This window comes from Macrobrachium rosenbergii, chromosome 28, assembly GCF_040412425.1.
Source record: "Macrobrachium rosenbergii isolate ZJJX-2024 chromosome 28, ASM4041242v1, whole genome shotgun sequence".
NCBI lineage: Eukaryota > Metazoa > Arthropoda > Malacostraca > Decapoda > Palaemonidae > Macrobrachium > Macrobrachium rosenbergii.
This window is the reverse complement of record NC_089768.1, coordinates 29620001-29643853: the sequence shown is the minus strand read 5'-3', so window position 1 is coordinate 29643853 and position 23853 is coordinate 29620001. Positions and strand designations below refer to the sequence as shown.

Genomic DNA, 23853 nt, shown 5'->3' with positions numbered 1-23853 from the left:
TGTATATATGCATAAAAACAATATATCGGCAAAAAGACCCTCTATTTTCTTTCGTACACCAATTATACAACTATGGAATGTACTGTAACAGTGGCACCAGTGTGTTCCTATAGATGCATGAAATGTGCTCTGAATTGAAGTTTTCAAGTACCTATCCACTTCCGGCTTTTATGGGCGTACTTATTTTGCAACCTAAATGAACACAAGCCAAATCAATATGTGTGTTCTACTATGTGCAACGTTGATCACTTTTTAACAGATATATCAAAATCGTCTCTATTAAAAATGTCGAATGGACTGCGCTGACAGAAAATGAGAGTTGTCTTAAAGAAGATATAGCGAGTGAGAGGGAGTGAGAGAGGGGGTGGTGGGAGGCTTGGAGGGGAGTGGGTACTTGAGGGCAAGCTTTTTCCTGTTGTCTCCTTGATTCCCTTACCCCGAGCAGAACCTTGGGCGCAGTGAGGCATAACAATATTCCTCCGAGAGTCTTCTTAGGTAAGAGGATGCGGTCTTCTCTAAAAACGTTACGAGATGTCGAAATTGTTTACTTTCGAGACTTTGTACACAAACATTCAATTTTCTCCGGCACTTTTTATGGTCTTAAGGAAAACCTTCTGTGAGAGTCGAGATTTTTTTTTTTTTTTTGTATGGAACATAAATATGCTAATAGGTCGGGTTACATAAACAGCAGTTTCTTGACGAAGGTGTTTGACTTTACCTCTGTTCTTCTCGTAAGTTGTTTGCCAGAAAGGTTTTTGAATAAGTGATCAGATGATTAGATCCTCTTTTATCTCACCGCAGCAAGTCCAGGTTATGTGCTGCCTACACAGAAGCACTCAGTTTTGTACCTTCATTTTTTACATACAGTATGTCTGAGGCTTGATGGTTAGAAAGTAGGTCTGCATAAGACTCGAGACTTTCTCGTTCAACAAGTAACCTTGACTATGCGGCTGGATGGATTACTGTCTTCGGGTAGATATAAACAAGGTTGTCAAGACTCACATTTTTTCTCGTGCAACAGGTAACCATGACCTTACAGGTGGATGGATTACTGCTTTCAGATAGATTTAAAGGAACTTCTCTGAACTCAGAATTAATATTTAAGCATCATGTATGGGTACATAATGCTACACACACACACACACACATATATACACACACACACACACACATATATATATATATATATATATATATATATATATATATATATATATATATATATATATCACACATCACCACAGGCGAAAAAACAGGACCGGTTTGACTTTATTTCCAAGCCACTGATTGTAATTATATATATATATATATTATATATATATATATATATATATATATATATATATATATATATATATATATATATATATATATATATATATGTATGTATGTGTGTGTGTGTGTGTGTAATTTTTAATTTTGTCTAGAAACGTTTGAAAATTGGGAAATCACAAATAATGAGACGAATTCGTGCCACGCACTACAACGAAATTACCGGTAATAAACCTATTTTCCTCATAACTGGTGGCAACCAAAAGACATGTAACCAAGACCGAGCATTGTTCCTCTTCATCTATTTTTCTTGTTTTCTATAATTTATTTCGGTAAGCGTGTGTTGGCGGGATCCACACGAGCGGAGGATCCACCGCCACTGGCGTCAGGTCCCTCCTGGCGTGACAGTTTAGACCAGCCAGCCAGCCAGCCAGCAGCCAACCAGGCCCAGTTGCCGACTTGGCAGCACCCGAATAGGTCGATCCCACAGTCGTACTCAGCGGATGCTGGTGAATTGTGGAGACGCGCAACAAGTGCTTATCTCGGAATCATTCCTACAAGACGAGGCGAATCGCCGTTTATCCTCCGGTTTTCCTATTTTTATGCTAACAAGTTTTGTTACCCCAAAAATGTTTTTTGTTAAATTTGGAACACTTACGTATGAAGTTTTGTGAGTCACGCAGTGGTTATTTTTCATAGGAGACTGACTCTCATCGGCAAGGATCTACCAATCACAGACGCAGTTCGTTTCTCGGAGGTAATCGGTTTTTGATCTCACAACTTGGAGTCGCAAGAGCTAAGGTCACCTGGCGCCACTTTCAATGATTATTCATAAATGTCAGACCGGTGAAATGAAAGAATCTTCGTCAACGTAACTGCACACGAAAAGATAAGCTTCAAGTTTTCACGAAGAAATGTAACGATGACACGAATACTGAAGAAATTTTTTTGACGGAATCTAAGTCGCTGCTATTTCTATGATTATCTACGACAATAGCTAAAGGTAAGATTGGCAGTGTGTCAGTTTCTGTCTGTCTCTCTTTTTTTTTTTTTCTCGTTGTTGAAATTTCGATGGTCGGCCAAATCAATTTCATCGCTGAATTATCCAATGGTTTGCCTTTCGTAAAGCATTTATAAAGACACACATTGTTATAGAAGAGAGAGAGAGAGAGAGAGAGAGAGAGAGAGAGAGAGAGAGAGAGTGTGTGTGTTTACGGAAATTGATGAATTATGCTAATTCACAGGAATACTAAAATCCAAGTTTACAAGCGAGCGAAGAAATACCTTTATAATTTTGTGGCTGCAATGGTCCCTATATCATTTCTTATTTAATAAATATAGACGTAACCTTAATTAGCCACCTCAAAAGATATATATCTTGTAAATTATTTTTTTGCCCTACGACGCTTCCAAATTATTGTAAATCCATATTCCAAAATCTTACCAGAAACTCCATGATTATTTCCATCCCCTAGCCTCACGTATCTTCTCCATCTCTCGACAGCATCTCATTCCTTCTCTGCTTCGCCAAGCGATGCCATTTCACCCACGGAAAAATCGTTATGCGTCCAGAGTGGGCCGCATTTAAAAAGTTAATATGGGCTAAGGAAAGGCAAGTTGAGGGGCGGGGGAAGGAGGAGGTTGGGGGAGTGACAAGAGTTTTTGGGGAGACCTCGAAGAGGCTACGCGTGGTATTGACAAAAGAGAGAGGTAACTCCCCAACCCCCACAACAACAAGGCTGCTATATTTAGCGCTGCAAGCGGAAATTAGCATGTACTTATACCCTTCCCTGACGGAGAAGGATGCGAGGACGTTATTCCCCCCATTTCTTTTGGGTCGTTCCGTTCCTGGACTTTTGACTTTAAATTTTCCCATTAGTCCTGAGATATTAGATTTTGCTTTGCTTTCATATTTTTCCAATAACTTTTAAATTTGATGATACGTTGCCTTAATCTTATTTTTACTTCAGCACTGATGTACTATTTCATTTATTTTATTTTTCTTGGGATTCTTCTCTCTCTCTCTCTCTCTCTCTCTCGGGGAAGGATAGCGCTGACAGCTTCTATTTTTGTGCTATTTGGATAATTCGTCCTCGTTTTCTCTCTTCCTCTGTGACGGGGTTATGGTGTCCGACCACTATTTACAATTGTTCAATGACTATTTCATTCTATGAATTTTCGCTTCCCTTGTCTATTTTAATATGGCAAATTTGTTAATACATAAATTTTCCACAAAGAACTGTCGAGTCCTCACGGAAGTGTCAAGAAAAAATAAAAGAGAAAAATAAAGCAAAAAAAATAAAAAAATAAACGGAAAATCAAGTCAAGATACAAAAAGGACATTTCGTGTCCATTTACGTTTCCTCCAGGACATGATTAATTCAGACCCCCGTGTTTTGCCTGAAGGAAAATCGCGTCTGGTTGCTGTTGTTGTGTATCATGTGCTTTGGACTTGGTGTTACTATTTCCTGTTCTTTCCTTGGGGAAATTCATATTTCACTTGCTTCCCTTCTATCTCATAAGGTGATATTTATGGTATTTTCTCTTGCTTTTGGAAATACTGTATGACTTTCTACCCCTTTCTTATATTTCAGGATTGTGCTTTGCTTAAGTTGTCAAAAGACGAAGATTCGGGAGACTATTTTTGGGGGCTCCGCTATCAAAGAAAAAGCTTTAATCTTTTCTTTTTCTTTCAAAGGATTGCAAGTTTCATATGCGAGTCTTCTTCAGTTCTGTGATATTCGGACAAGGAAAAGACTTATCTCTCGTGATCCTTCACCAACCCTTTTTGTGGACTGGGCGGACGTCAAATTGCCTTTTTCTTTCTTTCTTGGTGGTAATACATATTCTATTTTTTCTTACAATTTTCAGAATTAGATCGAGTAATTTCACGCATCTCTATATCTACGTTTAAATGGAAGCTTCATGTCACGGCTTCATCTCTTTCGCAATGATTTTTCCCTTTTCTTTTTAAGCAAAGAAAGCGCGATTACATAATTCCATTCTTCCACTGTCTCGTCCCATTTTCCTTCTCATCTCCCGGCAAAGGTTGTTTTCCTCTTCCTTTTCTGCCATGGAAGCTGGGACTCGGATGTCAAATTTCCTCCCATTCCACTTTTCCCCTCCAGGAGAGGAATATTTTCAAGTCGTTTTTCAATTGCATTCCCTCTTTTTACGAAACCTTATTTCTCAAGAAAGAGGAATTTCCCGTTTTCACTTTGTAGGTCAGCAATATGAGTGGCCTTTTTTTTCTATTTCCTTCTCTGACGGGATATGATTATTAAAAAAAAAAAAACCATTTCGTGCAAGACGGACATATTTCCCTCTTTTTGCAAGTTACGTTGTTATTTCATTACACAAATCCTCCCCCTCTTTATCATTATCATTTCTTTAAAATACGTTCACTTTATTTTTCACGTTCCTTAGAATGATATCATTTCAATTTTCCTATATCGGGCTATTTTCATTAATATTCCAGTAACTCCCTTTCGTTTTTATGCATATAAATTATCTGTATTATTAATTTATTCAATTTCTTCCCCCTCTGACATTTTATTCATCCGTATTTCCTGTTCTGCTGCAAGTTGGAGGATAAATAATTTTCTTGTTCTGAAAACAATGGAAGAAAGGAGTGCGGTTTGTCATTACCATTTCCTAAAAATACTGGGCTGGTTCTGTCGACATTAGACGGGTCTCGTTTGTTTGTTTGACGATGCTTTATCATCGTGGATTACTCAGAAGCGGCAGAGGGCCGAGTTGGTATTCGCAAGGTCTGGACTTCGAATAACCCTTGCAAGCTCATCATCAGGAGCACTCATCCGTAAATGGGTATCAGTGCCTAATTGGGAGTCAAGGGGGATGAGGGTGGGGAAGACATTAGCCAGGCAACCTACTCCAACATCAGGCCCTTATAGTGCCCCCGTCTCTCTACATAACATTTCCCGAATGCCACTCGGTGGAACGGGACTAACTCTGACTTTTAACTCTACTTGAAGATTGTCTTGGCTGTTCATGAAATGATGTGGTCAATCTGGTTTCACTGCGCTTTGTATCGAATTAAAAAAATGCAACGTCGGACTCTTGTTAATATTTTCTAAAGGGCCGATACGTGGGAAGGAACAATTCGCTGGATGTTTATTATCATCTACTGTTTTGATTTCCTTCTTTCCTCCATCGTTTTAGACTTTAATCTTATTCGTAGCTGGAGTTTAATTTTTATAACTTACCAATCTGGTCGTGTATCTTTATACATACTGGTTTACGATTTTAACCATTTTTGTATGTCTTTTTTTACAGTCAGTTTGTCTTTAATCATGTTTGCCTGTAATTACTCTTTGTTATCACCGGTTTGTTTGTCTTCTATGACGCTTTTGCTCGCTTCATTTGGCCTTTTTGAAAGCAATATAACTCAAGAGCAAAGAACGAACAAAAGATTTAAGTTTTAAATAAGATGTCACGAAAAAAAACAATGCAACCAAGCAAAAAAAGATTAAAGGTTCATCTTTGACATTGCCTATTTTCCATTGCTCCAGTTTGTTTTTCAGCAAAAATATTTGAAGTTTATCGATATATTTCTCCTTCCCAATGATTATTGTCACGGTACTCTGAATCACAGTCCTATGACAGATTGTTTCTCTCTCTCTCTCTCTCTCTCTCTCTCTCTCTCTCTCTCTCTCTCGGTCTTTGCCTGTCTATTTCGAATGGTATGGAAAAAGGTATAATACGCCCCCTCCTGAGATCATAGAAATCAGCTGGCATATTAATACTAGCGTATCTGGCCCTTAAGAATCAACGATTATAATTTTTAAGTGAATTTACAACTGCTTCATACTTATATTAAGCATTTTATGCCACTCCGCATTTTCTCGTTTAAGATTTTGTGATAGTTAAAAGTATAGTTCATTACCCGTAGACTATGCTAAAACAAATACATATATCCACACAGACTTCTATAATAAAGAATGATTATCATTATTATTATCAAGTAACAAGTTAGGATATCAGTGACAAAAGAAAATTAAAGAGAACACAAATCAAATCTGTTAATAAATATATAAACACTTAGCAGCCTAAAAATATTGCTTAAAAACATATCCAAGTTTCAGGGCAATGCTTATGAAGTCGTCACCCACAGTAATGCAGCTAAATGTAGCTCATGAGATGACTAACCCTTCAGAAATAACTTCACAAATGTATCTGAGAGCTATTTACAGTTTCGTTAGCTATGATGTTTATTGCAAAGCGCAAGTCTGTTACATCACGAAAATAAATCCCCAGTTACTATTCAAATGTAATGAAGCATTAGTCACTAGAACAACCAAACAGAAATTATAAAATTTTAGTCAGGCGGCATAACTTAGTATTTCTGCTGCTGCTGCTGCTGCGAGAGAGAGAGAGAGAGAGAGAGAGAGAGAGAGAGAGAGAGAGAGAGAGCGCCACTGGGTTAATATTTATGCAGACGTTCGTGAATAATTCTCCGGGTGAAATGTTTTCTAAAACTAAAAAAAAAAAAATCCCAGGCCCAATTGTACCGTGCAGCATTTATGAGAAACGGGGTGAAAAGTGAGTCCTGATTTATTCTTCCTTCGTATCTTTCGCCAACTTCATGGGCTCATTTTTCTAAAATCTTTCGTTTCACTTCCTGATAAAAAGTTCTTTCCCTTTGTCTTCCGTGTGTCACGCCTGGGCCAGATAACTTATGTATGGGCTCACTATTGTTTACGATTTTTTTTCTCGGCATAATTCATAACGCTTTCTGCAGTCCTTGGGGTTTAGAGATAAAACGAAAAATTATTCTTGCCAAACATTCGAACATAATATTTTCGATTAGTACCAAGCTGGGGTTATCGATTCAAGACAAATATATCTACAGGATATAATTTTTATTAACGTTAGTAAATTTGCAACGCATAAAATTGGAATTGGAATATAAAATCTAGGCCAAAGGCCAAGCGCTGTGACATATGAGGTCATTCGCGCTGAAAATAGATGTTGAAATAATTGTTAAAAGTCAAGTATACCTTGGAAGAACCAGACCACTGAGCTGATTACAATAAAAGTAGGGGCTGACCCGAAGGATTAGACTTATTTTACGTGGATAAGAACCAATTGGTTACTTAGCAACGGGACCTACAGCTTATTGTGTGAATGCACACATTATAGGGAGAAATGAATTTCTATCATAAAAATGGAAATAAATGTTCATTTAACTCTTCATCAGCCGGCAGTATTTTTCGAATGACAGTTAGCTCAACCGAGGCCAACAAAGGGCTTGAAACAATTGACTGATGAAAGGGTGGGAAGTAAGATTGAAGAATGAGCAACATGAACGGAGGTACAATAAAATGGAATCCAACACAGAATGTTTGCTTTTCGGGACAAGGAACGTTGCACAGGACCAAGAGCATACAGTGCGCCGCGTGAGATGCACTGGTGGGAGGAAATTTGTATATAAAAAAATGGAAATAAATGTTCATTTGACATTATCTGCAAGCAGTATTTTTATGGAGTTACCCAGGTAGAGAAAGGTCCATAAAAATGACTGAGCCAAATGCAATTATGTTTGCAGAATCCTAGCAATATGGTGAACCTATTCTTCTTGAAATGGAGACAACACAGAATCTTTATTTATAAAATTTGAGGAGTTGTATAAGCATCCTTATGTTCAGACAAGAGCATAAGCCTCCTCCTGCTACTTTAAAAGGGACAAACCACGAGAAAGAATGTTTGTCTTCACAGAAGATTCGTTTGTCAAAGTAGTGTTTGTGCCGCGTTCGAGAGTCTAATAACGTAGAACAGTAATAAATTATGAGCCCTAGCAAATATGGCAGCATCCTAATTTCCTGTGCACTACTCTTGTTGTGGAGATAGGGCGGGTATCTTTATTTATAAAATTTAAATGTGGTATATGCATCACACATTCATACATACACAGCCTACATGTAGGCTATGTATGTACACAATGTAATACACATATACACACGCAAACATGAATACATACATATATATATATATATATATATATATATATATATATATATATATATATATATATATATATATATATATACACACACACACTCTAGTGCGTGTGAGTGTATTTGTTTGCGTTTTCCACAACTCCTTTCACAGCAAGACATACTCATTCATGACTGTCTGTCCGTCTGTGTACATGGTGCCTCATAAAGTTTTGGAATGGCTTTATTAATGGTTTATGGATCCGCGAGCTACAGTCCAAAGAAAAGCCGTTTAGATCTTTAGATATATCCCGATCCAACTGAAGATTTAGGGGCTTTGTTTGTCTGTCTGTCAGTCTGTCAACATGGTTCTTTTTTTCTGAAAGTTACTGACGGATTTTTGTGAATTTTATGGCAATATATCGGTGGGAGAATTTAACAGGGGATATGCAACGCAACTATCTCAAACTGTAGAATCTATTGTATATTCGATCATTAACAAAAAATAGTAATGGAAAGAAAATATAATTTTTGCCGCCGGCCGAGATAGAATATTTCACGGCTTTTCTACCTCGAAGTTTGGCTGAAGTAGATTTCAGCTACTCGTATCTCGCCTTGTCGCCTAACACGGAAAATATACAGGTAGGTAATTCCCAAATATTCTGCTAATCTCTGTTTTAATATAATCTTATACATCTGATGATTCCCGAGGCCAAAATAAAACTAGAAAAACAAAATAAATGTTCTCCTTAGCAAGATCAGATCATGCAAATACTCCGGCCACATGCAGGCTGTCAACGTTTGCTTCCTCAAATTTTTCTATGAGCGTTTTGTTTGCAAACACTGAGATCCGAAATATGAAATGAATGAAGGAAATGCCAATTTCATAGTGTTGCAGCCTGGCATGGAAGGGGACAGTGTTTTTCCATTCCTTTCCTTTTTCAGATTTCGGGATTTTCACAGAAAAATTAAGATTATATATATATATATATATATATATATATATATATATATATATATATATATATATATAAATATATATATTATATAATGGTAGCACTTTATAAAAATCTGGATCACAACCTCATATGGAAATAAAACAAAATATTAAAAATACGGTGTTGTTCCTATTTATAATATTTATAATAAAATAATAAAAATAATAAAAAAAAGCTTCAGGAATAAGAGATATTGTGATAATAGAAATTTCATAAATTAGATGTGAAACACGGAGAACGACAACTTCACATTAGATTCTCGTGTTGAAACTGTCATCGCCTGACGATCTCCCAAGGACCTTGGTGTTTACAAAACTAGACTGCCATGTTTCGCCAGGCACCGAGGATAAGTCCTCTGTGTGGGCCCAGCTGGTGAGTGACGTCATGGGTTGGCGTCTGCAAATAAACATTCATACTCGCATAGAGCATTTGTATATTTTCTCCTTATTGTTTGGGCTTTTTCAGTCCCACGCGTGTACCTAAACTTAATGGATATGTTTCTGTTCCTCGCTCTCTATTATTATTATTATTATTATTATTATTATTATTATTATTATTATTATTATTATTATTATTATTATTATTATTATTATTATTATTATTTATAGGAATAAATCCTCATTAGTGAAATTTGTTTTTCTTGTTACTTACACATTTCTATAGGTGAACAATTTATTGCAAGAGCACAATGAAGATGACAACAGGAGCTATTGTAAGCTAAGAGCAGTATTATATATGTAAATTGTTCACCTTTAAAAATGTGTATATAACATGAAGAAAATAGAAGGATAAATTTTACTTGACGGACCATTTCTCCTGTTCAATAATTTGTTGGTTTCATTTGAAAATTTTAATCACTTATCATCAAATACTCAACACCAAATATTAAAAAAAAAATTTGCATTCCCCTGCTTTGATTCGAAAATGTCAAAATACTTTTCAAAAATGAAAAAAGTAAAATGGACGCAATTTCTGTCACAAAGAGATTCATATCACAATAACAAGTCCTCATTGTTTGTCACGCTATAGCTCATATAAATGCTTATCGTGCGAGAATTGTACCAAACATTACCTGAGAATACGTTAACAAGTATAATAATAATAATTACAGTCCATGGCTTCAACAAGTAAAAATTTGTTAATATATTTATAAACGGTCCAATGACAAAAGATTTTTCTTTGTGAACAGACACACTAAATCCTTTTCACTGACAATTACTACTGTTGATAATATCCCACATTGGTGTCTTAATATCAAAGGTACCAGTAATCTTTAAGAGGCAAAGCTTTATATTTCAGGTGATATCAGTAATCCTTTTGTCCTTCATGTGATGTAAAAAGCCTCACTGAACTCGCGCCAGACATCTTTCAAAGGCGGGAATTACCTCGAGAAGGTATTAATTACTGCAAATGGCTTTGTGTGTGTGTGTGTGTGTGTGTGTGTGTGTGTGTGTGTGTGTGTGTGTGTGTGTGTGTGTAGGGAAGACGCAAGAGATCGAAATACAATAATGATGTTAAATAATGTTACCTTCCCTGCCATTCACATTCATTTGTCACATAATGGGAAAACCAACAATCTTCGCATATGCAATTCCTTAGTATTGTCTTCCGAACAACGGCTATATTACTATATGTTGGATTTCATTGTGACGACCACATTTTCCTCTTTAGACTCAAAACAGCGGGAAAAAGTTTTTTTGGTTTTCCTTTGGAGAATAATTCTGTTGAAATGAATAAATAAATAAATAGATAGATGAATAAATACATAAAATAATAATAATAATAATAATAATAATAATAATAATAATAATAATAATTTTACGACAGGCGAAAAACCAGAAAAACTAATGAATTTAACACTATCCACAAACAGAAAAAACCAACGATAAGTGCAGTAGCCCTGAAAATACATAAAAAAAATCATAATGAAAGCAACAACGCGAAAATCAAAGAAAAGAGAATATGTGACTAACGATGGCAAGGACAAAGCAGTAACGAAGATAACGAAATAAGTAAAACCCGCGTGAAACATGATTGCATTGAAATACGTTAAGACAGAATATAGACTTAACGATCAAAGGAGGAGAATAATATATTTAAAAATAATATATATACACACACAGACATATATACATATATATACTGTATATGCTCGTATATATATATATTATATATATATATATATATATACATATACATATACATAGATAGATAGTTACACGCACACATATATATTTATATACATTATATATATATGTGTATGTGTGTGCAAATTAGAATCATTATAAAGGGTTACCCCCGTAACTTTATTTCTCATAATACAATGTTCAGAACCAGAGTTCTAAAAATGTGTTTGTAATTAGAAGTTGAATGACCTTTTAAAGCCGTAAATTTACTTCCCATAATACGATGCACAGAGCCGGAGTTCGAAAAATTCATGTTTGTAATTAGAGACCTTGAATGACCTTATGTATGTTCGTCTCATGGTCCATTCATATGTTAGATTGCGTGGTTAATTGGAGTCGGGCCTGACGCATTGCTTAATGTGACAAAAAAAAAAATATCGGTTTAATACGTGAAGTCAAAGTTGGATTTGCAGGCAATTCTGAATTCTATTTGGGTTAACTGGAATTGTAGCATACGCTCGTATTGGATATGTAGAATATATTTTATTATTATTATTAGTATTATCAGTATTATTATTTTTATTATCATTATTATTATTATTACATAAACAAACTACGTTCTGACACATACAGAAGACAAAAAGACACATCTTGCATCATTTTTGTAGTATTTTAGTGTAACAATACAAATTCTCTCGGTTTCAAGGGCTCCTGACGAAGGGGGTAAGAGTCCTCGCAAGCTAAAGAATTTTTCATTGTTATGCGACCGTAATGCACCTCAAAACTTCACAAGTCGGGTCATATTTGTCTCCTGCATTATTATCAAGAAACTGAGAAGGGCAAGGTGAGCTAGAACAAGCTCAGTATGACAAGAAAGAATTGTTGATTAATTTTCTTATTATTACTACTATCACTGTTTACCAAGAATTCACAATGTCGTGAAAAGCTGTATAATAAAAATCCACAATCATATATATATTTTGTATCATTTGTAAAAGATTAAAACGAAGATGGTGTTCCTCCTCAGTGCTTACGTTAGAAGGAATAGCGATTGGGAAGCTTTCCAATGAAGAGTTCTGAAACTGAGAGAGAGAGAGAGAGAGAGAGAGAGAGAGAGAGAGAGAGAGAGAGAGAGAGAGAGAGAGAGAGACCCATCATCGAAGTACTGGTCCTAGTGTTGTGAAATGATTCCATATTCGACCGGTTATTATTACAATATATATATATATATATTATATATATACAGTATATATATATATATATATACATAGTATATATATATATATATATATATATATATATATATATATATATATATATATATATATATATATATATATATATAAAACATATGTATAGTGTTGTGGCCTCGTAGTGTAGAGATTATGACTTGCCTCATTAGTGAAACGACCCAGGTCCGGTTGGCTTGTGCCGCAGCCAGGATGAGGAAAGGCATGAGGCTAACAACCTCATCCTATAATACCTGTGAAGATAGCAAGGGCAATGCCCTCTGGACCCCTACATACGGAGAAAAAGCAAATGAAAAAGCAAGACCTCCCCCGGATCCTTGAACGAATAACTCTGGGCGAAATAGAGTACACCAGAACCTGACTCAGAAAGAGGCCACAGACCACCTTGAAATAATGATGAAGTATTGTAGGGGGAATCTCAGACATTCGAAGGTGATGCCCTGTTAAATCATCTGGTATTAATGAAGGGTAGCCACTGAGGGTCAATACGTGAGACAAAAAAATGCCATTGACTGCTCAGAGTAGGCAGCACGTCAGTTACTGGGAGTATCTATGTGACACATCACAGTAGAACTTCTTTTTAAAATGATTTCCTGGGCTGATTATCTTGAAGCTAATATGTATTCCAGAAACAATTATTTCTAAAGCCTTGAAATAACGATTGTTTAATCGTTTCTAATACTGACTATCTCCAGTTAAATCTTGGAAATAATAGATATATGTATATATGTATGTATGTATGTATGTATGTATGTATGTATTTATTTATCTAAACATACACATTATATATATCTATAATGCGTATACATAGATAAATAAATACATAAATACACATATATCTATGCGTATATTCATACAAAGAACCACACACACACACATATATATGTGTGTGTGTGTATATATATATACACACACACACACGCACACACTTACAAACACCACCAAAACGTGACAAGTATTGTAGAGTAAAGGCTTATTTCTTCTCTGCACCAATACAAAACAACGTCAGCAAAAGTGTTCCCTTGCGTTTGATGCTGAGTGAAAATAAAATCTGGTATATTTTATATGGACACTTTGTTATCTATTTATTTTAACGGTGCATAAACACCACAATCTCCTTGACTTGACCGGGACTTAGTGAGTAAATCCCGAAGATACACGTCATGGCATGATTCGTAAGCTCGTAGGAAAACACTTTGATATTGCTTTCATACGTATTATTATTATTATTATTATTATTATTATTATTATTATTCAAAAAGTCTGTTAATAACATTAGCCACTAAAACTGAAGAAATCCATAACGGTGCAAATGTCAATATATTAGAAATATATAAATATATATATATATATATATATATATATATATATATATATATATATATATATATATATATATATACATATATATATATATTCATATATATATATATATATATATATATATATATATATATATATATACATATATACTGTATATAAATAAAGAGAGCTTTCGAGAACCTGCTCGAGTCTCCTTGAGAAGGAGAATCGAGCAGGTTTTCGAAAGTTCTCGTTTTGTATATACACTTCTAATATAAATTTATATTTACACCACTGTGGTTTTCTTCACCATTATTATTATTATTATTATTATTATTATTATTATTATTATTATTAATTATTATTAAACATATATATGTACGATAAAAACAAAATATGGACCACGGGAAAGAAGTAAAATTTAAGTAAAATGGAATGATGGATGAATACTTTAGAAATGGATAAATGGTAAAAAAGGAGTAATGTTGCTTAATTGTACCTTCAAGTGAAGAAAACCGAAGAGAAACGTGTGGAAGGCTAGGTAACCAGTTGGTTCTTAGCCACGTAAAATAAATCTAATCCTTCGGGCCAGCCCTAGGAGAGCTGTTCATCAGCTCAGTGGTCTGGTTAAACTAAGATATACTTATGTAGAAAAGCTTCAGTTTTAAGTGTATTGGTTATATAGTCACCAACAGCATAGGACAACTAAATGTGTCAACTGAGATGTTATTCCTGGCGGGGTATTTAAACCAAAGATAAAGAATAAGTTTAAACAGCGATATTTCTGGCTGCATATTTCACGATGAAAATTAATATCTCGTTAATTCCACTGAGGTATCAATTATAGCGAACCTTTGTTTGGAATAATAATGCGCGCGCGTTTGTGTATTTCTTTGGATTTAATTAAACGCGCAAACACGTGTATCTATAAATGAGCGTGGATAAATGAATTAATCTTTTAAGCTTAAGTATATAAAAAATATTTTCTATCGTAATGATTTTGGTCAATACACCAAAAGAATTTTTTTTTTATTTTTGCTTTTTGTGAACGTTTATGATTAGGTTCCCAACCTTATCATTCGATCTCCAGTTATCTTTACTCATTTGAGATTTTTCAGACTTCAAATTTATCCTCAGATTGGAAGACAAAGTAACGCAATTACTACCTCTCTGGGAATTAGTTTCGACGAAGAAATTCTTTGCAAACTACATTTTTCTGGGACTGCAATTAAACTGAGAAATGTCTTACGAATCATCTTCTTTGGGAGTGCGTTTTGACTAGAAATTTCTTTCAAATTATCCCTGAAAGAATAAAGTTCGACTTAGAAATACCTTGCAAATAATCTCTCTGGGAATGCGTTTTGCCTAAAAATGTCTTTTCAAGTTATATCTCCGGAACGGAATTTCGACTAAACAATGCCTTGCACATTATCTCTATGGGAATGCATTTTGCCTAAAAACGTCTTTCAAGTCACACCTCTGGAAGAGCATTTCCACTAAGAAATGTCTTGCAACTTATCTTCCTGGGAATGCACTTGAATAAGAAATGTCTTGCGCTTGCAATTACCTCACTTGGAGTGAGAATTATCCCCTAGGGAATATTGTCCGACTAAGAAAAGCTGTGTGCCTTTGTCTTGCATCGTTGCCTTTAAACTACAGCTTGATAAGATACTCGTTAACCCTGCAATATCATGAATGATTAATTAGAAAGATACCTATTCTCTGGACACCTCACGTGACCATCATCATTACGCTCGTCAACACTGAATTAAATACATAAATTACAGATGTTGCATGACTAATAACTGGAATTACAATGTAGCAACAACAGGTAACGTAAATAAATGTACAAAGCATGAGTTACGATAAAACGTGTAGTAATCCGGGTCAATATTCACTTCGCAGTAGTGAGAGCAAATGAAGTACAAACTAAAGTTGATATACTCGTGGCATGTCCTTTCAGTAGTTTATGACCTACGACATCATAATAATTAAATGTCAATTAAGAACGACCTCTTCAGTACTAACTTGCAGACGAAGTTCCGGCATAGCAATACAATGAGCGAACTGATAAGGCAAACTTAGATTTTCCTCTAATTTATGCGTTTGCATGATGTTACCGCTTCCTCTACCTTCTCATAAGTTACATATGCTACCGGGATGCATGGTTTGAATGATACCCAGTGATAATGAATCATCTTTAAAAAAAATTATCTAATGGATATTCTGCAAGTAGAATCCTTTACTCATGAACCTAATTATTCAGAGTAAACTTAAAAAGCAACTAATTACACATAAAACAAAACTAAAAATGACTCCTCATGTTTGAATGCCAATTTTTGTTATTTTTAAGGCATCAGCCAAAATCTACATTATAACTGTTTTTTTTTTTGCTAATTTGTGACGTACACGTTGCATATATCATATGGATAAACATTTTTAAGAATATACCATGGTTAAGTCGGTGTGAGGCCATGAGAGGTTTAAGATTTAAAACCGTTCATTTCAAATTTTGTTGAATTTGGTCTTAAAGTAAAGTTAAACCCCTTAATATATGTGCTGAAATCCTCATTTCAGCTGTCTCGAAAGTATATCGTGGTGATCTCTCTCTCTCTCTCTCTCTCTCTCTCTCTCCATATTTCTTCTGGTATTTGAGTTACAATAGATGAAACGCTGCAAGGGGGTTAAAAGGGGTCTCCATTCATATTTTTCTTTGTCTTTTACACTTTGTCTTTTATAACAAAGCTTCACTTCCGTTTTCTCACTGGAACTTTCTTTGCATTTGTATAGTTGTATATATGTATGTATGTACTGTATATATATATATATATATATATATATATATATATATATATATATATATATATATATATATATATATATATATATATATATATATATTTATATATATATATATATATATGTATATATATATAAGGCATATATATATATATATATATGGTATATATGTATACCAATATATTTTTGTATGATTATATATATATATTATATATATATATATATATATATATATATATATATATATATATATATATATATATATATATATATATATATATATATATATATATATATGCTAACTTTTACGAAAACAACACATCGAGACAGGGAGACACAACTTAGGAGGATCCCTGTTAATTAAAATTTGACACTTAAATTCGTCAGGGTCGGTACTTTCACTCGCTAAGCCTCTCCAAAGCGCCTACCTTAAGCTATTTTTATGACTTTACTGGCCGAAAGACTTCTTTCCCGGGCGACCACGTGAATTGCCTGAAACGGAATCGCCCTCGACAGACAGTACACCTGAACTGCCCAGGGCGACAAAACAGGCACGAACCACGAACCAGAGGTCATATAAGGCCGACCACTGACCCAGTGGCACGCCACTGTGCGATACCTTGTCACCGAGCGACTGCTCACCTCTCTATGTCCGGCCGACAACCTACCATCCAAGTGCTACCTTAAAGTGCCATGTGTAGATGTCCCACTCGTACGAGAATTCACTGACGCTGCAACCACAGATCTTTGCTTAAGGAACTAAGGTTTCCTTTTCCCCTTGCGCTACACTTGGGCCCAAATCATTGTCGGTAATCAGTTATCAGTCTCAAAGAGGAATTTACCTGATCACAAGCTGACTTCAACTCCTTATGCCTTCAGCATTTCCCTTTGTGAGATTAGTCAGTGCTCTGGCTTAATCAGTGATTGTGTTCCTTTCTCTAAACATTGCAGAAAGGGCGTGTGTACCGCTGTAGAACCATCTGCCTCCACTGTGCCCCTACGTCCATCAATCAAGCTATTCATACAGTTATTCATCATATTTGATTCTTTATTGAGCAACGCTCTTACTCATTTCAATTCTATAATTTAGCTTGAAAGATGCCAAGAGCCCAGCGTATATGGCTCTTTGTAATTGATTCTTCTGATTAATGCAAATACAGTTAATTACTTTAGACCCGGAATTCGTCTCCTGAGTCCTTCCATTACTTGCATTATAGTTCTACTTCAATTAATTCTTGTACGTACTGGTTGATCCCCAGTTAGATATGTCAGTGCCAAGGTAAGAACTTGCAGATCAACCAATCTCGTCAATTTACAATATATATATATATATATATATATATATATATATATATATATATATATATATATATATATATATATATACATTAGTACGTTTTAATATTTATATAGAAGCTGCTGTATGTATGCAATAATTATTCAACATAAACATAATAAAAATATACGTCCGCGAATCCAACGATATTTTTTGGAAGGAGACTATAAATAGCGTCCTCAGATGTGATATATGCGAACTCTGAAGGACTCAAATGCAATCTCTCAAAAACTGTAAATAAAAGGAGGAGGAGGATGAAATTGCTAGAACTTCCCTGTCCCCAGAGAAAGAAAAAAAGAACAACAGAAAGGAAAGAGAATGCAGATTTACGGAGGCGTAATTTAATTGTGATGAAGTATAAGATTGCAAAAGGAAGTTTTTTTAAGGGAAATTAAGGGAAGAAAAGCTTTGTAAAATTACAAAGAGTGAAGGCCGTCTGTTTGTTAAATCATGTAAGAGATAAGTTTTCAAAAAATTATTCATTTAAGAATTAAATGAAAAGGGAAAAGTCTAATGACGAAACAAGCAGATAAAGGTAGTAAGAAATTATTCGTGACTAACATAATAATGTTAAAAAGAAAAGCATATAAAGATATGAACAAAGAAAGTAAACCAGAGAAAACTAAGGAGAAGCAGAGAGCAAAAGGTGTCGTGAAATTTTATGAGGAAATTAAGTTTGTGAAAAAAAAATTAGGTCACGTTGGAAAATAATGTAGTGAACAGCGAGGAAAAGTTTTTTTTTTTTAGGACACAGAACCAACAGAAGGAGTAAGAGAGAGAGACAGAGAGATGGGCTACAAAAGTGGGATAAAGGGTCTTGAAATGTTCTCCTGAAATTGGTATCCTAGAGCGAAAGGCCAAAATTGCTCAGCTGAAATAGATGACGGCAAATTACGTCTAATTAGCCGTAATTGCCTCCGTGTGGAAGGGATCGTCATCCGTTTTCTAGCTGCTAGTTTTGTGACATTACTTTGTTATTTATCATTTCTAATGTCATTCCTGGCGTGGTTCTTAATTCCATCAGGAAGACAGGTGTCTCGAAGAGAGCTTGGGATAATGGAAAAAAAGATCAACTGATGAAATGTTTCCTATGTTTATGGTAGATGAAGTACACGATAGAAGAATAACATGCTTAATTTCAGAAAAAAGAATATCTTTAGCTTATTATCTGTCATAGTCATATAAAATGTTATGACAAATCTCATTAATGCTGAATTAACATTAAACCTAAACTGAGTTAGAAACAGACAGGAAAATGCACTGGGCCAGAACGTTAATTTGGAACCTCCGGTTTCTTGCAGAAGCCTTAAATAATTAATAAGCACATTACTGAATTTCAGTTTTTTTGTAGGTTTCAAAATGGCATGTATGTGCCGCTGGTATTATTAAATTTACTGCACAGAATTTCATTGTCGCATTGATACGCATATTAATTTGTTTTGTAAAATCTTGCTTTTGTCTACAATTGGTTTTTGTAATTTATTGTATTTTTGTACAGATGGATGTCCCGTCTGAGAGCCCTGGCATTCCAAATTCGCTCACGAAATCCGATTCGAGGATTAACGTCAAACATGTCCTGCGTTCGGCCTCTCTTTCCTTCCTTATCGTCTCAACATTTTCGCTCTGTTTCTTTTAACAGCTCTGGAGCACTATTTGGGAGAAGTTTGTAGACACATTTTTTGAGAAGGTCTCACGAACTAGAGTTAAATTGCAATGGAATATTGTATCGTTCATATCTTATTCAAAACCAACTGACCTTGGAGATATATTTTGTTGGAATGGTCCTGTTCCTTTTAATGTTCTTTACACATTTATAAATTAGACCACAACCAGAAGACCTACCTATTTGGCCACTTTCGAAGACATTTAATTCAACAAAAAGCTTCAACTAGCACCAGCCGAGTTCAGGCCGCAAGGAAGAGCAGGTGGTCCTCGTTTTGTATCTTCCAAAAACGTTTGAGATGCTGCGTTCACAAAATGGCCAGTATCAGAGGTGTAACGTTCCTTTGCTGGCGGCGTTATTCGCACTGATGCTACTGAGTTTAAGTGGGCCTGTAACATTATCCGAAACTTTTTCTGTCCTTCACTGCACTTGGGTAAATGGCCTGCATAATTGTGTTCGTTTTATTTTGTTTTATACGATGTCTATGCGTTATTCGATCTTTTGCCTTTCATATTTTTCACATATAGAATCGAATGGATATACAAAATTTAGGCCAAAGGCCAAGCACTTCGAGCTGTGAGGTCATTCAACGCTGAAAGAGAAATTGAGAGTAAAAGGGTTTTAAAGGTGTAAGGGGAAGAAAACCTCGCAGTTGCACTATGAAAAAATTACTAAGAGAGGGTGGAGAGGAAGACGGAAGAAAGAGAATATGAATGGGAGCACAATAAAAGAAATGAAATGGGTTGCAGCTAGGGGCCGAGCGGACGCTGCAAAGAACCTTAACTAATGCCTACAGCGCACAGCGAGAGGTGCACTGAAGGCACTAACCCCCTACGGAGGTTTTTTCACATATGGATATTGTGTTTTGTGGACGTTTGCTAATTAATATCCTTTCTTTCTTTCAGTGCTTAACAATGACAATCTATAGTTCCCAGAGTAACGACGAAGTGTAACGTCCCTGCTGTCATATTTTATGCTATAAGTATTCTAATATTAGCAATAAGAAAAAAACCTGCAATTGTGTTCTTATAACTACAATACTTCGCTTTTTCATTTGGACATACCATTTACAAGAGTAAAATTGGCCCAGAGTTTGCAGAACGTGAAAAATGAGATTAGACAAGAAACCAATGGAAATTATGATTTTCCTCCGAAAATTCATAGATTTATACAGAGTAGTTATATACAAAAAAAGAGCAAAACGGAAATAGAAATAGGGGGTGCAAATTGCCCATAATGGTTTCACCTGGAATTGGAACCCTAGAGCGATAGGCCAAAAATGCCGAGCTAAAATAGATGCCGCCAAATTATACCTAATTAGGCGTAATTACCTGCGTGAAGAGAGAATCGTCCTCTGTTTTGTAGATGTTCGTTTAATCACTTTTACACTGTGATATTATTGATCCCGTTCTTGTTTGTGCAAATCAGAATAAACAGGTGGCTGCCTAGAAGCGAGTTATTCTCTGTCACTGATTATGACAAAATTCAATATATTTCCTTTATTTTCCTGCCACTGTGGTATGTGACGTATCCAATACAGAAATAGTAGATACTACAGAATATCTTGCCACACGTTCAACTACTCTGTGTTTGATTGTTCCGAGCATATTTTTATAGAGTGAGATATATATATTTGAAGCACGTTGCTTCTCGTATTCATATATGTTAATGTGCGGAGCTGAACGAAAGCGTTTACACAGACTCACTTTCCAGCTGACCAATTACAGGCGGCCTGTACAGAAGAAGGAAAGCTGTAGTGGGATGATGAATAACCATCATTTACTTATGACCCATCTAAAACCTTTAAAAACTGTAGTGCTCCAAATCATTCTTACCTCGAACAAGGATTATTGTGATGTGATATCTACTTGGATTTTAAAATGGTCAGTTTTGAAAGAAGAGAATCATTGTTACAGCGCAATGCTGGAATTTCAAAGTACCTTATAAAATCCAATTCTCACATTTCTCTTTCTCTATTCTAAAACAGTTCTGAAACATTGAGTGACTTATATTTATTAATTTTCCGGCATATTTCTTTTATAATTAGAATGGGATTACTTTTATTAAAACACTCTTCAATTACCCGAAGTCAATTAACGAAGCGTGATATAGTCTCTTTCTTTTTTGTGAAGAATTCTGTAACCTTTCACCTTTTAAAAGCGAATGACCTTTCTTTTTTGCTTTATTTTTAACAGAAAAAACTACCTTTATTCAAAGTTAACTGACCTGGGGTGATATTCATTTTGTGGGAGCGGTACTGTTTTTATTTTATTATAGTGTGGCCTTGAGATCTCGTCCTTCCATCCCGACATGTACAGATGGCATCGGGGGATGCCTAATGTTCCTTCAAGATGAAATGGAAGAGAGATTAGACGGGGACCCAAAAGAAATCCAATCTCTTCTAGACTCGTTCTTTTCTGGCCTTGTGTTTTCGTTTTCGAATAAATGTCAGAAACGAGTTCCGTCAAAAGGGTGCAGCACTGATCTTTTCTTTTTGTTCCAGGATGTTCCGTACTAGATTGCTGTGTAAAAAAAAATGTATTCGATACTATAAAAACCGTACCGGAAAGGTCAGAGTAACGTTCGTTTATGAATTTCATGAATTTTATTACGTTCGTGTATGACTTTTATGAATTTCATTACGTTCGTTTATGAATTTTATGAATTTCATTACGTTCGTGTTTGAAATTTATGAATTTCATTACGTTCGTGAATGAATTTTATGAATCCCATTACGTTCGTGAATGAATTTTATGAAGGTTCATTACGTTCGTTTATGAATTTTATGAGGTTCATTACGTTCGTTTATGAATTTTATGAAGTTCATTACGTTCGTTTATGAATTTTATAAATTTATTCAAATGGTCAAAAATTATTTCAGCAGTTACAGAAATGCAAGATCAACTGATTTCAGTGTGTTTAATGAATATTATAGTTTCAAAGGTAGGAAAACACATGAAATTATTATGAGGCATTGTGAGGTAAATACCTCGTCTTCAGTTTGCCAAAATGTTACGGTACACAATGGAAATCTGTCTCCCTGTCTGTCTATCTCATACATACACACACACACACACATACACATACCTCTGTGTGTTGCTGTGACACAGACAGGTCAACACTTTATCACACTAACTTGATAAACAAAATCGTTTTTATCTTCATCACAAGAACGGTGTCCTCCCTTATTGGTGTATGGCGCAAAAATTAATTTCATCGCACGTCCCCGCGGTCTGATGGATCTTTTTTTTTTCTTTTCACTTTTTTTTTTTTTTTTTTTTTTTTTTTTTTTTGTCATTCCAAAGGGAAGAAAATTGCATCTTTTGAGCCTTTTGTTCCTGGTTGTCGGTTGGCGCATCCCGCAGGCGCAAAATGTCAACACCCTTTACGGGAGGCTATATTCTCTCGCTTTCATTTGCCATGGAAACGAGCAACTCGCTTTGTTCAGCCCAAAATACCTTTCCAGGTAATTCCGGTGTTTATGCTGGATCGACAGTTAATTACTCTTTAAGCCTTTTAATTAATGGTGGCTAATTTCTCTGTCAACATTTCTCTTTTATCCTCTACGGCAATAAAAGCGGAATTAGCTGTATGTCCTAGGCGCCACAGACCCATTATTTCTATTTTCTTATATATATATATATATATATATATATATATATATATATATATATATATATATATATATATATACACACATATATATAGTATATATATATACATATATACACACATTATACAGTATATATGTATGTATATATATATATATATATATATATATATATATATATATATATATATATATATATATATACATACAAACGTGTGTGTTTCTCTGTACAGAAGTTGACGGACGGCGGATGGGGTCACAGGTCAGAAGTTGGTTTCTGGGGTCGGAAAAAAGGATGAAAACAGTGGGTGGCGAATCAGGAAATAGGAAGTTTAATACATGAAAAACGGATATTATTTACGGTACAACTGCAAGAAACAAGGGAAGATCGTGCACAGGACTACAGGATGACGTTTAACGTGGCTAATGAAAAGAATGCATAAAAAAAAAAAGACGGAGGGAACGGGTGAGCAAGGAAAGTTATGAAGTGGTTTTTCAATGAAGTTAACTGAGACAGCAGACTGCAAGTTTGAGTGCAAAG

General features: G+C 35.0%; 2 protein-coding genes across 4 annotated transcripts in view; one reads left to right on the top strand and one right to left on the bottom strand.

Moving 5' to 3' along the window:
* LOC136854173 (deoxynucleoside kinase-like) overlaps positions 1-23853 on the bottom strand; it is a 312604-nt gene that overhangs the window by 144085 nt on the left and 144666 nt on the right. The window lies entirely within an intron of this gene.
* LOC136854171 (uncharacterized) overlaps positions 1679-23853 on the top strand; it is a 94891-nt gene continuing 72716 nt past the window's right edge. The window contains exon 1 of the mRNA XM_067130464.1: positions 1679-2275. The gene's annotated coding sequence lies outside the window, so the exon portion shown is untranslated. The remainder of the gene's footprint in view (positions 2276-23853) is intronic.